Source organism: Euleptes europaea, chromosome 2 (genome assembly GCF_029931775.1).
Source record: "Euleptes europaea isolate rEulEur1 chromosome 2, rEulEur1.hap1, whole genome shotgun sequence".
Lineage (NCBI taxonomy): Eukaryota > Metazoa > Chordata > Lepidosauria > Squamata > Sphaerodactylidae > Euleptes > Euleptes europaea.
The window spans coordinates 8572879-8583421 of record NC_079313.1 but is presented as its reverse complement, the minus strand read 5'-3'; positions in this window follow the sequence as shown (position 1 = coordinate 8583421).

The window sequence follows — 10543 nt, the reverse complement described above, 5'->3', positions numbered from 1 at the left end:
AGAGGGCTCATTGTACTGGCAGAATGGCAGGGAAAGTCTTAGATTACGCAGAGTTCAGGAGGAACGATGACCCAGGCTGATTTGGTCTCAGAAGCCCCTTCCACCATTCAAATTCATAGCTTCTCGGGCCTCTAGACTTCCTCCTGTACTGCTACTACCACTGCGGCACCCCCTTGAAGAGGCTGCCCATAAACTCCCCAAACAATCAAATAAATAAAAGAATCATCCACCTCCTTCAAAGATGCTAAAGGCAGTTTACAAAAAATTAGCACACAATCAAAATACAGTTTTATCAATAGGGTTGCCAGGTTCCTCTTTGTCACCGGCAGGGGGGTTTGGGGGCGGAACCTGAGGAGGGCAGGGTTTGGGGAGGGGAGGGACTTCAATGCCGTACAGTCCAATTGCCAAAGCGGACATTTTCTCCAGGTGAACTGATCTCTATCGGCTGGAGCTCAGTTGAATTAGCAGGAGATCTCCAGCTAGTACCTGAAAGTTTGGATTCAAAACGCAAAGCACAAGTAAAAGCACACCAAAATAAGGCAATTAAATATCACAACTGGATTATGCTGATAGAAAATATATTCTGAGGCAAGGACCTCAAAAGGACAACCGCAGTTGATAAGAAAAAGGGACAAGGTCCCGAAAGTACAATAAATAAAGAACGCAAAGCGTTAGAAAATACAAAGGCGTTAAAACGCTCACAGATCATAAAAGTCCATACATGGAACAATAAACAACGGAACAAGAATATAGCGCAATGGGCTTCCGGTAAATTCCCATTTCATAGATACTTTTACAAGCTGTAAATTCTTCCTTGTGCTTGTAGCTTCATTCAGAAGTTAAAGGAGTGTACCTTCCTAGTATGTATGGACGGCTGGGTAAGACATCTGGTTCTTAAGTACCTGAAAGTTGGCAACCCTATTAATCAAGGGAGTGTGTGTGTGTGTTAAGTGCTGTCAAGTCGCTTTCGACTCATGGCGACCCTAGGCGAATCAAGAGAGTACAAATTATTATAATACGACTGATACAGGAACACGGAAAAATATAATCTCAGTAGAAAATCACATTCCCAGGAAAGAATTGCAACCAATTAAAAGAAAGGAGAGGGGAGTTAAATTTCCAAATCAAAATGTGTTAGGACGACCCAAAATATTACACAAGGCTAGATAAGCTTTCAAGGCATCTAGTACAGGGGTATCAAACATACAGCCAAGGGGCTGGATCTCAGCCCCTTGAGAGCTCTTATCCGTAGGGTTGCAAGGTCCCTCTTTGCCACCGATGGGACCTTTTTTGGGGCGGAGCCTGTGGAGGATGGGGTTTGGGGAGGAACTTCAATGCCATAGAGTCCAATTGCCAAAGTGGTCATTTTCTCCAGGTGAACTGATCTCTATCGGCTGGAGATCAGTTGTATTAGCAGGAGATCTCCAGCTACTACCTGGTGGTTGGCAACCCTACTTATCCGGCCCGCAAGCAAGCCAAGGCAGCCACCCCCCCCACTGTCCCGATCTGGGCTGGCAAGGCATGGCCCGGCCCGACAAAGCGACATTTATGTCATATCCGTCCCTTGTAACAAATGAGTTCAACACCCCTGATCTAGAACTTTCTGTAAGGGTGGATGCGCAGTACAAATAAACAAAACAAACCCTTTATTTTTGGAAACTCTCTGTGAGCAGGAGCCAGAACCCTTGGCAATTTGGGGGGTGTTTGGAGAAGCCAGAGATGTTATTTTATAAACAGAATGGGCAAAATCATCCGAACAAAGAGCGGCGAGAGCCAGTGCAAACCATTGCAAAGTGCAGTGATCCTGGTGGTGATCGCGTTAGCCTGATGCAGCAAAACAAAAGGTGCCAGCGGCACCTTAAAGAAAAACACAACTTATTCCAGCCATAAGCTTTCATGACATCATCAGATGCAAAGGAGTGCATAGTGTTAAGAGTTACAGCAAAGTTGAAGAAGAAGAGGTGGTTTTTATATGCCGACTTTCTCTACCTTTCAAGGAGAATCAAACTGGCTTACAATTGCCTTCCTTTCCTCTCCCCACAACAGACACCTTGTGAGGCAGGTGGGGCTGAGTTCAGAAAGAACTGTGACTGGCGCAAGGTCACCCAGCTGTAGGGTTGCCAGGTCCCTCTTTGCTATCGGCGGGACATTTTTGGGGCGGAGCCTGAGGAAGGCAAGGCTTGGGAGGGGAGGGACTTAAATGCCATCGAGTCCAATGGCCAAAGTGGCCATTTTCTCCAGGTGAACTGATCTCTATCGCAGGGGTGGGGAACCTTTTTTCCACCAAGGGCCATTTGGATATTTAAAACATCATTCGCGGGCCATACAAAATTATCAGCTTAAAAATTAAGCCGACCAAGCCCCAAGCAGGCAGCTGCCCCAGATGACACCCCCACACCCGTGCAGGCAAGCAGGCAGGCATCCAACCGGTGGCACACTCGCCGACCAGGTGGCACAGGATGGTCTGTTGCACCAACCAGGCGTAACCATCCAGCCACATGCCGGAGTTGCTCCTGCTCTGCATGGTCAGGGCCGGATTCTAAAGTCGGCTCCTGCTACCTCCACCTGCAGGGATGAAATGAGGACACACTGGCTAGGAACTCACCCCCCCCTGCGCATTCTGGCCCTGCCCCCTTTAACCCCTCCATTGTTGCCACTTCTGCCCACAGCCCTCTTGTAGTACAGAGGGAATACGTTTCTCCACGGCCTGGGTGGGAAAGGGTTAACAGTTTTTTGGGCGGTCCTAGCAGCTCCATAGCTAACGACTCTTCTGCAAGGGGGGGAAAGGTTCCTTTTCTCGGCAAAACAAACTCACATCCACCTTGAATAGAGGCTATTCCTGACCACTGGAGGGGGCAGATCACCAGTCTTAGATCCTTCTGAGCTAGAGATCTGCCAGGACCAACGAAGGGCCAGACCAAATGATTTCGCGGGCCTTAAATGGCCCCCGGGCCTGACGTTCCCCACCCCTGCTCTATCGGCTGGAGATCAGTTGTAATAGCAGGAGATCTTCTGCTATTACCTGGAGGTTTGGAAATCAAACTACCCATATATACTCGGGTATAAGCCGACCCGAGTATAAGCTGACCCCCCAAATTTGAGGCCAGAAAAGGGAATTTCTTATTGACCCGCGTATAAGCCGAGGGTCAATAAGAAATTCCCTTTACTAGTAATGCTGCGCTGTAAAATGGCGGCCGCCATTTTAGAGCGCAGGGATGATCTCGCCCCTGCCCCAGGTCGCCCTCCCGCCGGCCTCCCAGGCCCTCCCGACCCACCCCGACCCCAGTGCCATCCAAGGGGGGGAGGGGGAAGAGCCCCTGAACCCCCTACTCACCGGGAGAGGCGGCGAATCGGCGGCGGTGGCGCGGCTTTCCTGGGCCTGCAGGAGGCCCCTGCAGGCCGCTTCCGGCCGGGGAAAGGCGCGCGGGCCCGGCGGCGATAAGTTCCCCCCTCCCTCCTCTACCGTATTGACCCGCATATAAGCCGAGTTCGGTTTTTCAGCCCTTTTTTTGGGCTGAAAAACTCGGCTTATACGCGAGCATATATGGTATTAGTCTAGTGCCCTAAAGTGAGAGACAACAAAGAGCAGGCACTTATGGCAAAACCAGCACGAAACTGTTATGGCTTAAACAAGTAGTCCATATAATGTGAGCACAAAAACATATGTAATGGTGATAAAAAGTACATATACAACTTCAAGACTGAATGAAGGTCAATATCAAGAAAACCATTTGGTTCAAGAAAGTCCAGGGGTGCCGAAAAGATAGGTTTCCGGTATGGTATCCTATTTCGCATGAGCTTTTTCAATTTGGACAGTCCCATGACGTTGTCATTGTTCACAGAACATGTGTTCCGGATAGTGAGGCTTGTAGCCTCTCACTGTAGTCCATATAATGTGAGCACAAAAACATATGTAATGGTGATAAAAAGTACATATACAACTTCAAGACTGAATGAAGGTCAATATCAAGAAAACCATTTGGTTCAAGAAAGTCCAGGGGTGCCGAAAAGATAGGTTTCCGGTATGGTATCCTATTTCGCATGAGCTTTTTCAATTTGGACAGTCCCATGACGTTGTCATTGTTCACAGAACATGTGTTCCGGATAGTGAGGCTTGTAGCCTCTCAATGCGATGGCAGAGGGGCTGGAAGAGATGTTGTTTACTTATTTTATTTACAAAAAAATTATCCCATCTTTCTGCTCTTACAAGGGCCGCCAAGGTAGCTAACAGTTTAAAACACATGTGGAAAAACACATGATAAAACCATTACAATAAACCCCTCTCCCAAACATACCTCATCAAAACTTTTCTCCCTTTGCCATAATACTACTTCTGTTTAACTTGCAGGGATCCTTACATGGGGTGGGAGAGAAATATTTACACGGCCCATAAAGATTTAACATTTACCCCAAGTTTATATTGCCTTAATTGCATGCTGGTTGCAAAGGTAGATTGAAACAAACCACTTTGTGCTTTAATGCTTGACTTTGTCCTTCCTCATATACTGTTTTACGTCTAGATGGATTTACTTATAATTGTCAGGTATTTCATCTTTTATTTCATGGGGCTTTACAGCTGTTCACTTTTAAAATGGTTTTTATTCACGCTTGTTTGGCTTTTACATTTCTGAGCTGCTTTTATAATGGCTGCATTTTGTTGCTGCAGCTGTTAAAATACTTATTTTTTTAATACTCTTAATTTGGCAAGCTGCCCTGGCTGCCATTATAGCAGAAGGGCAGGGTGGAAATTTCTTAAATAAATACACTAACTAGTGTCACTAACAGGAATCAGCTAGCTATAGCTCTGGCTACTGGAACTGGCCAACACTGCAGATAGCTGGTTGTAACCTGCCATTTATTTGGAGAGGGAAATGTTCTTATGGGTATTGAGTTTTGGTGGGGTTTGTGGATTGGAGTTTTTGTTTATACATATTTGAATGGTTTTGTCTTTGGAGTTTTTGTTTATACATCTTTGAATGGTTTTGTCTTAATGTTTGTGTGTATGTGTTTTAAGTGCCGTCAAGTCGGTTCCGACTCATGGCAACCCCATGAATTAAAGTCCTCCAAAATGTCCTATCTTTGACAGCCTTGCTCAGATCTTGCAGATTGAGGGCTGTGGTTTCCTTTATTGAGTCCCTCCATCTCTTGTTGGGTCTTCCTCTTTTCCTGCTGCCTTCAACTTTTCCTAGAAGCTAAAATGACTAAACTGAGGCTTTCGTATTTTGGTCACATTATGAGAAGACAAGAGTCACTGGAAAAGACAATCATGCTATGAAAAGTTGAGGGCAGCAGGAAAAGAGGAAGACCCAACAGGAGATGGATGGACTCAAGAAAGGAAGCCACAGCCCTCAATTTGCAAGATCTGAGCAAGGCTGTCAACAAGACTGTACATCGCAACACACAAAGTCATCAGTACAGTGGGATTCAGAATCCATTTTTTACCGTTCTAGGGATGTTGGCCTGAAGCACGCACACGGAGGAAGAGGAATGTGAGCTATTTTTGCTGACCAAATGTTTGCAGATCATTTATCTACATCTCAACCTTAACTGCCACATCTGAACATACAGTGCATTCACCTAGATTACAGAACGCCTCCAATTAACAGTGCGATCCTTGGCAGAGACATTCCTGTCTAAACCCATTAGTATCAAGAGGTTAGATATCGTGCTGGATTTGCAATCCTGGCCACTAGTAATAGGGGTGGCAAAGCCAAAACACTTTCTCAGCCATTACGCATGTTAAGGGGAAGGGTGGATAAAGGAGGACTGGTCCAATGTTTACCATAATTTTGCAAATCTGGGAAATTATATTGTCGAAGGCTTTCACGGTCAGAGTTTATTGGTTCTTGTAGGTTATCCGGGCTGTGTAACCGTGGTCTTGGAATTTTCTTTCCTGACGTTTCGCCAGCAACTGTGGCAGGCATCTTCAGAGTAGTAACACTGAAGGACACTGTCCTTCAGTGTTACTACTCTGAAGATGCCTGCCACAGTTGCTGGCGAAACGTCAGGAAAGAAAATTCCAAGACCACGGTTACACAGCCCGGATAACTGGGAAATTATGTTTGTAAAACACATGGGTGTGGTGGTTAAGAGCGGCGGACTCTAATGTGAAGAACCGGGTTTGATTCCCCATTCTTCCACATGAACAGTGGACTCTAATCTGGAGAACTGGGTTTGATTCCCCACTCCACATGAGCAACTCTAATCTGGAGAACCGGGTTTGATTCCCCACTCCTCCACATGAGTGGCGGGCTCTAATCTGGAGAACCAGGTTTGATTCCCTACTCCTTTACATGAAGCCTGCTGGGGGAACCTCGGGCTAGTCACAGTTCTCTCTGAACTCTCTTAGCCCCACCTACCTCACAAGGTGTCTGTTGTGGGGAGGGGAAGGTGACTGTAAGCCAATTTGAGGTTCCTTACAAGGCAGAGAAAAGGTGAGATATAAAAAACAACTTTTCCTCTTCAATACGGCTTTGCACTCTGCCTCCTGGAAGCAAGCTGTCCCAAGCCCTTACAATGGAAGTGGCTATCTTGACAGGATGTTCGGTGCCCAAGACTGCCCTCCTGGTTTTGGCTTGCAACACCTGCTCAGGTTTCTATCTTATGCACAAATTAGGAAACATGGACAGAAGCAGCTTGGGTGGCTACGTATTGTGGTAGCTCGGGGAGTGGTGATTGCTGAATGCTATGCTTTGCTATGGACACATGTTAATCAATAAATATGCTTTAATGATAGTATATCCACAGAGAGCTAGTGCTGCATAGCAGCTCAGACTAAATTGCAAAACAGCAGGTCACTGGTCTGAATCCAACCTCTGCCACAAATTCATTTGGTCACTTCAGGTAAGCTCTCCTCTATCGGACGCAGCCCCTCGATTTGCTACAGTGGGTAACAGTACTCACCTATCTTACAGGGCTGTTGGAAGAATTACAAGATAATGAGTATGAAGGACTCTGAATGCTCAAAAATGCTGTACAAATGCTAAGTATTTTTTGTTACACCTTGGTAAGAAGACTCATACTGAGGCATTTGTCTGTACAAGTCACTAGGTAACAACCTGCCCAGTATAGTGTGATTTTCAGCCTTCTTCGGTCATGTTTTCCTTTTTAAAAATTAATTTAGAATTTTATTAAATTTATTAGAAACAAAATTACAGTAAAGCGGAAAAAAAAATATAGAACTACAAACAGAAAAAGGGATACTTCTGTTTTCATTTGTATCGAATATAAGTGTAATTAAAGAGTTGCTACCTGTTCTCTACTGGACTCTTGCCCTTTTCATCTAATACTATATTATACATAATAATATATTATAATATACAACATATATTATACATAATGAGCTTTCGTGAGTCACAGCTCACTTCTTCAGATAACTGTGATTCACGAAATTTCATACCTTCCAGAAATTTTGTTAGTCTGCCCTTTTCATCTAATATTACATATAATAATATATTATAATATATAACATATATTACACATAATGACCTTTCATAAGTCACAGCTCACTCCTTCAGATACAGCTAGATACATTCTAGCTTGGTTGGGAAAAGGCGCGGTATAAATTGAATAAAATAAAATAAATAAGTGTGCCATGGGTCATGAAAACTCATACACTGCCAGAAACTTTGTTAGCCTTTCAGGTGCTACTGGACTCTTGCCCTTTTCATCTAATATTCCCTTATATATAATAATATATTATAATATATAACATATATTATACATAATGAGCTTTTGTGAGTTACAGCTCACTTCTTCAGATACCTGACTCATGAAAGCTCATACCCTGCCATAAATTTTGTCAGTCTTTAAGGCACTACTGGACTCTTGCGCTTTTCTACTGCTGCAGACTAACAGGGCATTACCTGTCGTGGTCTATTTAAAAAGAGCCATTTCACACATCCTGAATAATGCACTTTCAATGCACTTTAACTATCATTTGCAAGTGGAGCTTGCCATTTCACAATGGGCGAAAACGCATGGGAGGTTTTGCCTTGGATTTCTCCAAGCCAAATTCTCAGAACTCAAGAATAAGCCCCCATGCAGAGTTTTGAGGATTCAGATGGGGGAAATGTGCATATAGAGAGCGGCAAATCCAAGTCAAAACCTCCCCATGTGTTTTTGCCCACAGTAAAATCAAGGCCATTTACGCATGGGAGGTTTTGCCTTGGATTTGCCCGTCTAGATGCACATTTTCCCTATCCGAATTCTCAGAACTCTGCATGGGGGCTTATTGTTGAGTTTTAAGAATTCGGATGGGGAAAATGTGCATCTAGACAGGGACAAATCCAAGGCAAAACCTCCCCATGAGTTTCTGCCCACATACGCACGGGAGGTTTTGCCTTGAATTTGCCCGTCTAGATGCACATTCTCCCCATCCAGATTCTCAAAACTCAACAATAAGCCCCCATGCAGAGTGGGGAAATGTGCATCTAGAAGGGCAAATCCAAGGCAAAACCTCCCGTGTGTGCAGCTGCAAAGTGCGCTGAAAGCGCATTATTCAGGATGTGTGAAAGCGCCCTTATAAATGTCTTCCTTTTCGGGTTTGTCTCTACCTCGCGCAGTGTCAACCCTGTTCACACGAACGAGGCAGTCCCCAAACGTGTCTTTAAAATAATAATAATCATACAAAAGCTCCTAAATGTGTCTTTTCTATTAAGAAAGCCTCCTCCTCATAGTGATAATACAAAAGCTCCTAAATGTCTTTCCTATTAAGAAAGCCTCCTCCTCATAGTGATAATGATAATATAAAAGCTCCTAAATGTGTCTTTCCTATTAAGAAAGCCTCCTCCTCATAGTGATGATGATAATAATAATAATACAAAATATCCTAAATGTGTCTTTCCTATTAAGAAAGCCTCCTCCTCATAGTTATGATGATGATGATGATAATACAAGCTCCTAAATGTGTCTTTCCTATTAAGAAAGCCTCCTCCTCATAGTAATAATAGCAGTAATAATAATAATAATGCAAAAGCTCCTAAATGTGCCTTTCCTATTAAGAAAGCCTCCTCCTCTTAGTAATAATAATAATGCAAAAGCTCCTAAATGTCTTTCCTATTAAGAAAGCCTTCTCCTAATAGTGATGATGATAATAATAGTAATAATAATAGTAATACAAAAGCTCCTAAATGTCTTTCCTATTAAGAAAGCCTCCTCCTCATAGTGATAATAATAATACAAAAGCTCCTAAATGTGTCTTTCCTATTAAGAAAGCCTCCTCCTCATAATGATGATAATAATAATAATACAAAAGCTCCTAAATGTGTCTTTCCTATTAAGAAAGCCTCCTCCTCATAGTAATAATAATAATAATAATAATACAAAACCTCCTAAACGTGTCTTTCTTATTAAGAAAATATTATAAAAAAGGTTCCAGGGGGGACCCAGGAAATTACAGGCCAGTTAGCTTAACGTCTGTTCCGGGTAAATTAGTGGAAAGCATTATTAAAGATAGAATTGTCAAGCATATAGAAGGGCAAGGTCTGCTGGACAAAACCCAACATGGCTTCTGTAAGGGTAGGTCCTGTCTCACTAACTAACCTATTAGAGTTTTTTGAAAGCGTCAATAAGCATGTGGACAGGAATGAGCCTGTGGATATTGTGTATTTGGATTTCCAAAAAGCTTTTGACAAAGTCCCCCACCAAAGACTGCTAAGCAAACTTCATAGTCACGGGATAAGAGGACAAGTCCTCTTATGGATGGAGAGCTGGCTGAAAAATAGGAAGCAGAGAGTAGGAATCAATGGTCAGTTCTCACAATGGCGGGATGTGAGCAGTGGGGTGCCTCAGGGATCTGTGTTGGGACCGGTGCTTTTCAACCTGTTCATCAATGACCTGGAGTTGGGGTTAAACAGTGAAGTAGCCAAATTTGCAGATGACACCAAATTATTTAGGGTGGTTAAAACAAAATCAGACTGTGAAGAGCTCCAGAAGGATTTCTGCATACTGGAAGAATGGGCATTAAAATGGCAAATGAGATTCAATGTGAGTAAATGTAAAGTGATGCATATTGGGGCAAAAAATCCCAACTTCACATATACACTGGTGGGATCTGTGCTGGCAGCGACAGACCAAGAAAGGGATCTTGGGGTGGTAGTGGATAGCTCAATGAAGATGTCAACCCAGTGTGTGGCTGCTGTAAAAAAGGCAAATTCCATGCTGGCCATAATTAGACGAGGAATAGAGAATAAAACTGCTGATATCATACTGCCCTTGTACAAATCTATGGTGAGACCACACTTGGAATACTGTGTGCAGTTCTGGTCACCGCGCCTAAAAAAGGATATTACAGAGCTTGAGAAGGTGCAGAAAAGAGCAACCAAAATGATTAGGGGACTAGAGCAACTGTCCTATGGGGAGCGGTTAGGACGCTTAGGGCTGTTTAGCTTGGAAAGAAGGTGGCTGAGGGGAGACATGATAAGAGATCTATAAAATGGTTTGGAGAGAGTGGACAGGGAGAAGTTTTTCTCCCTCTCTCGTAATACCGGAACGCGGGGTCTTCTGCTGAAGCTGGAAGGTGAGAGATTCAAAACAGAGGAAA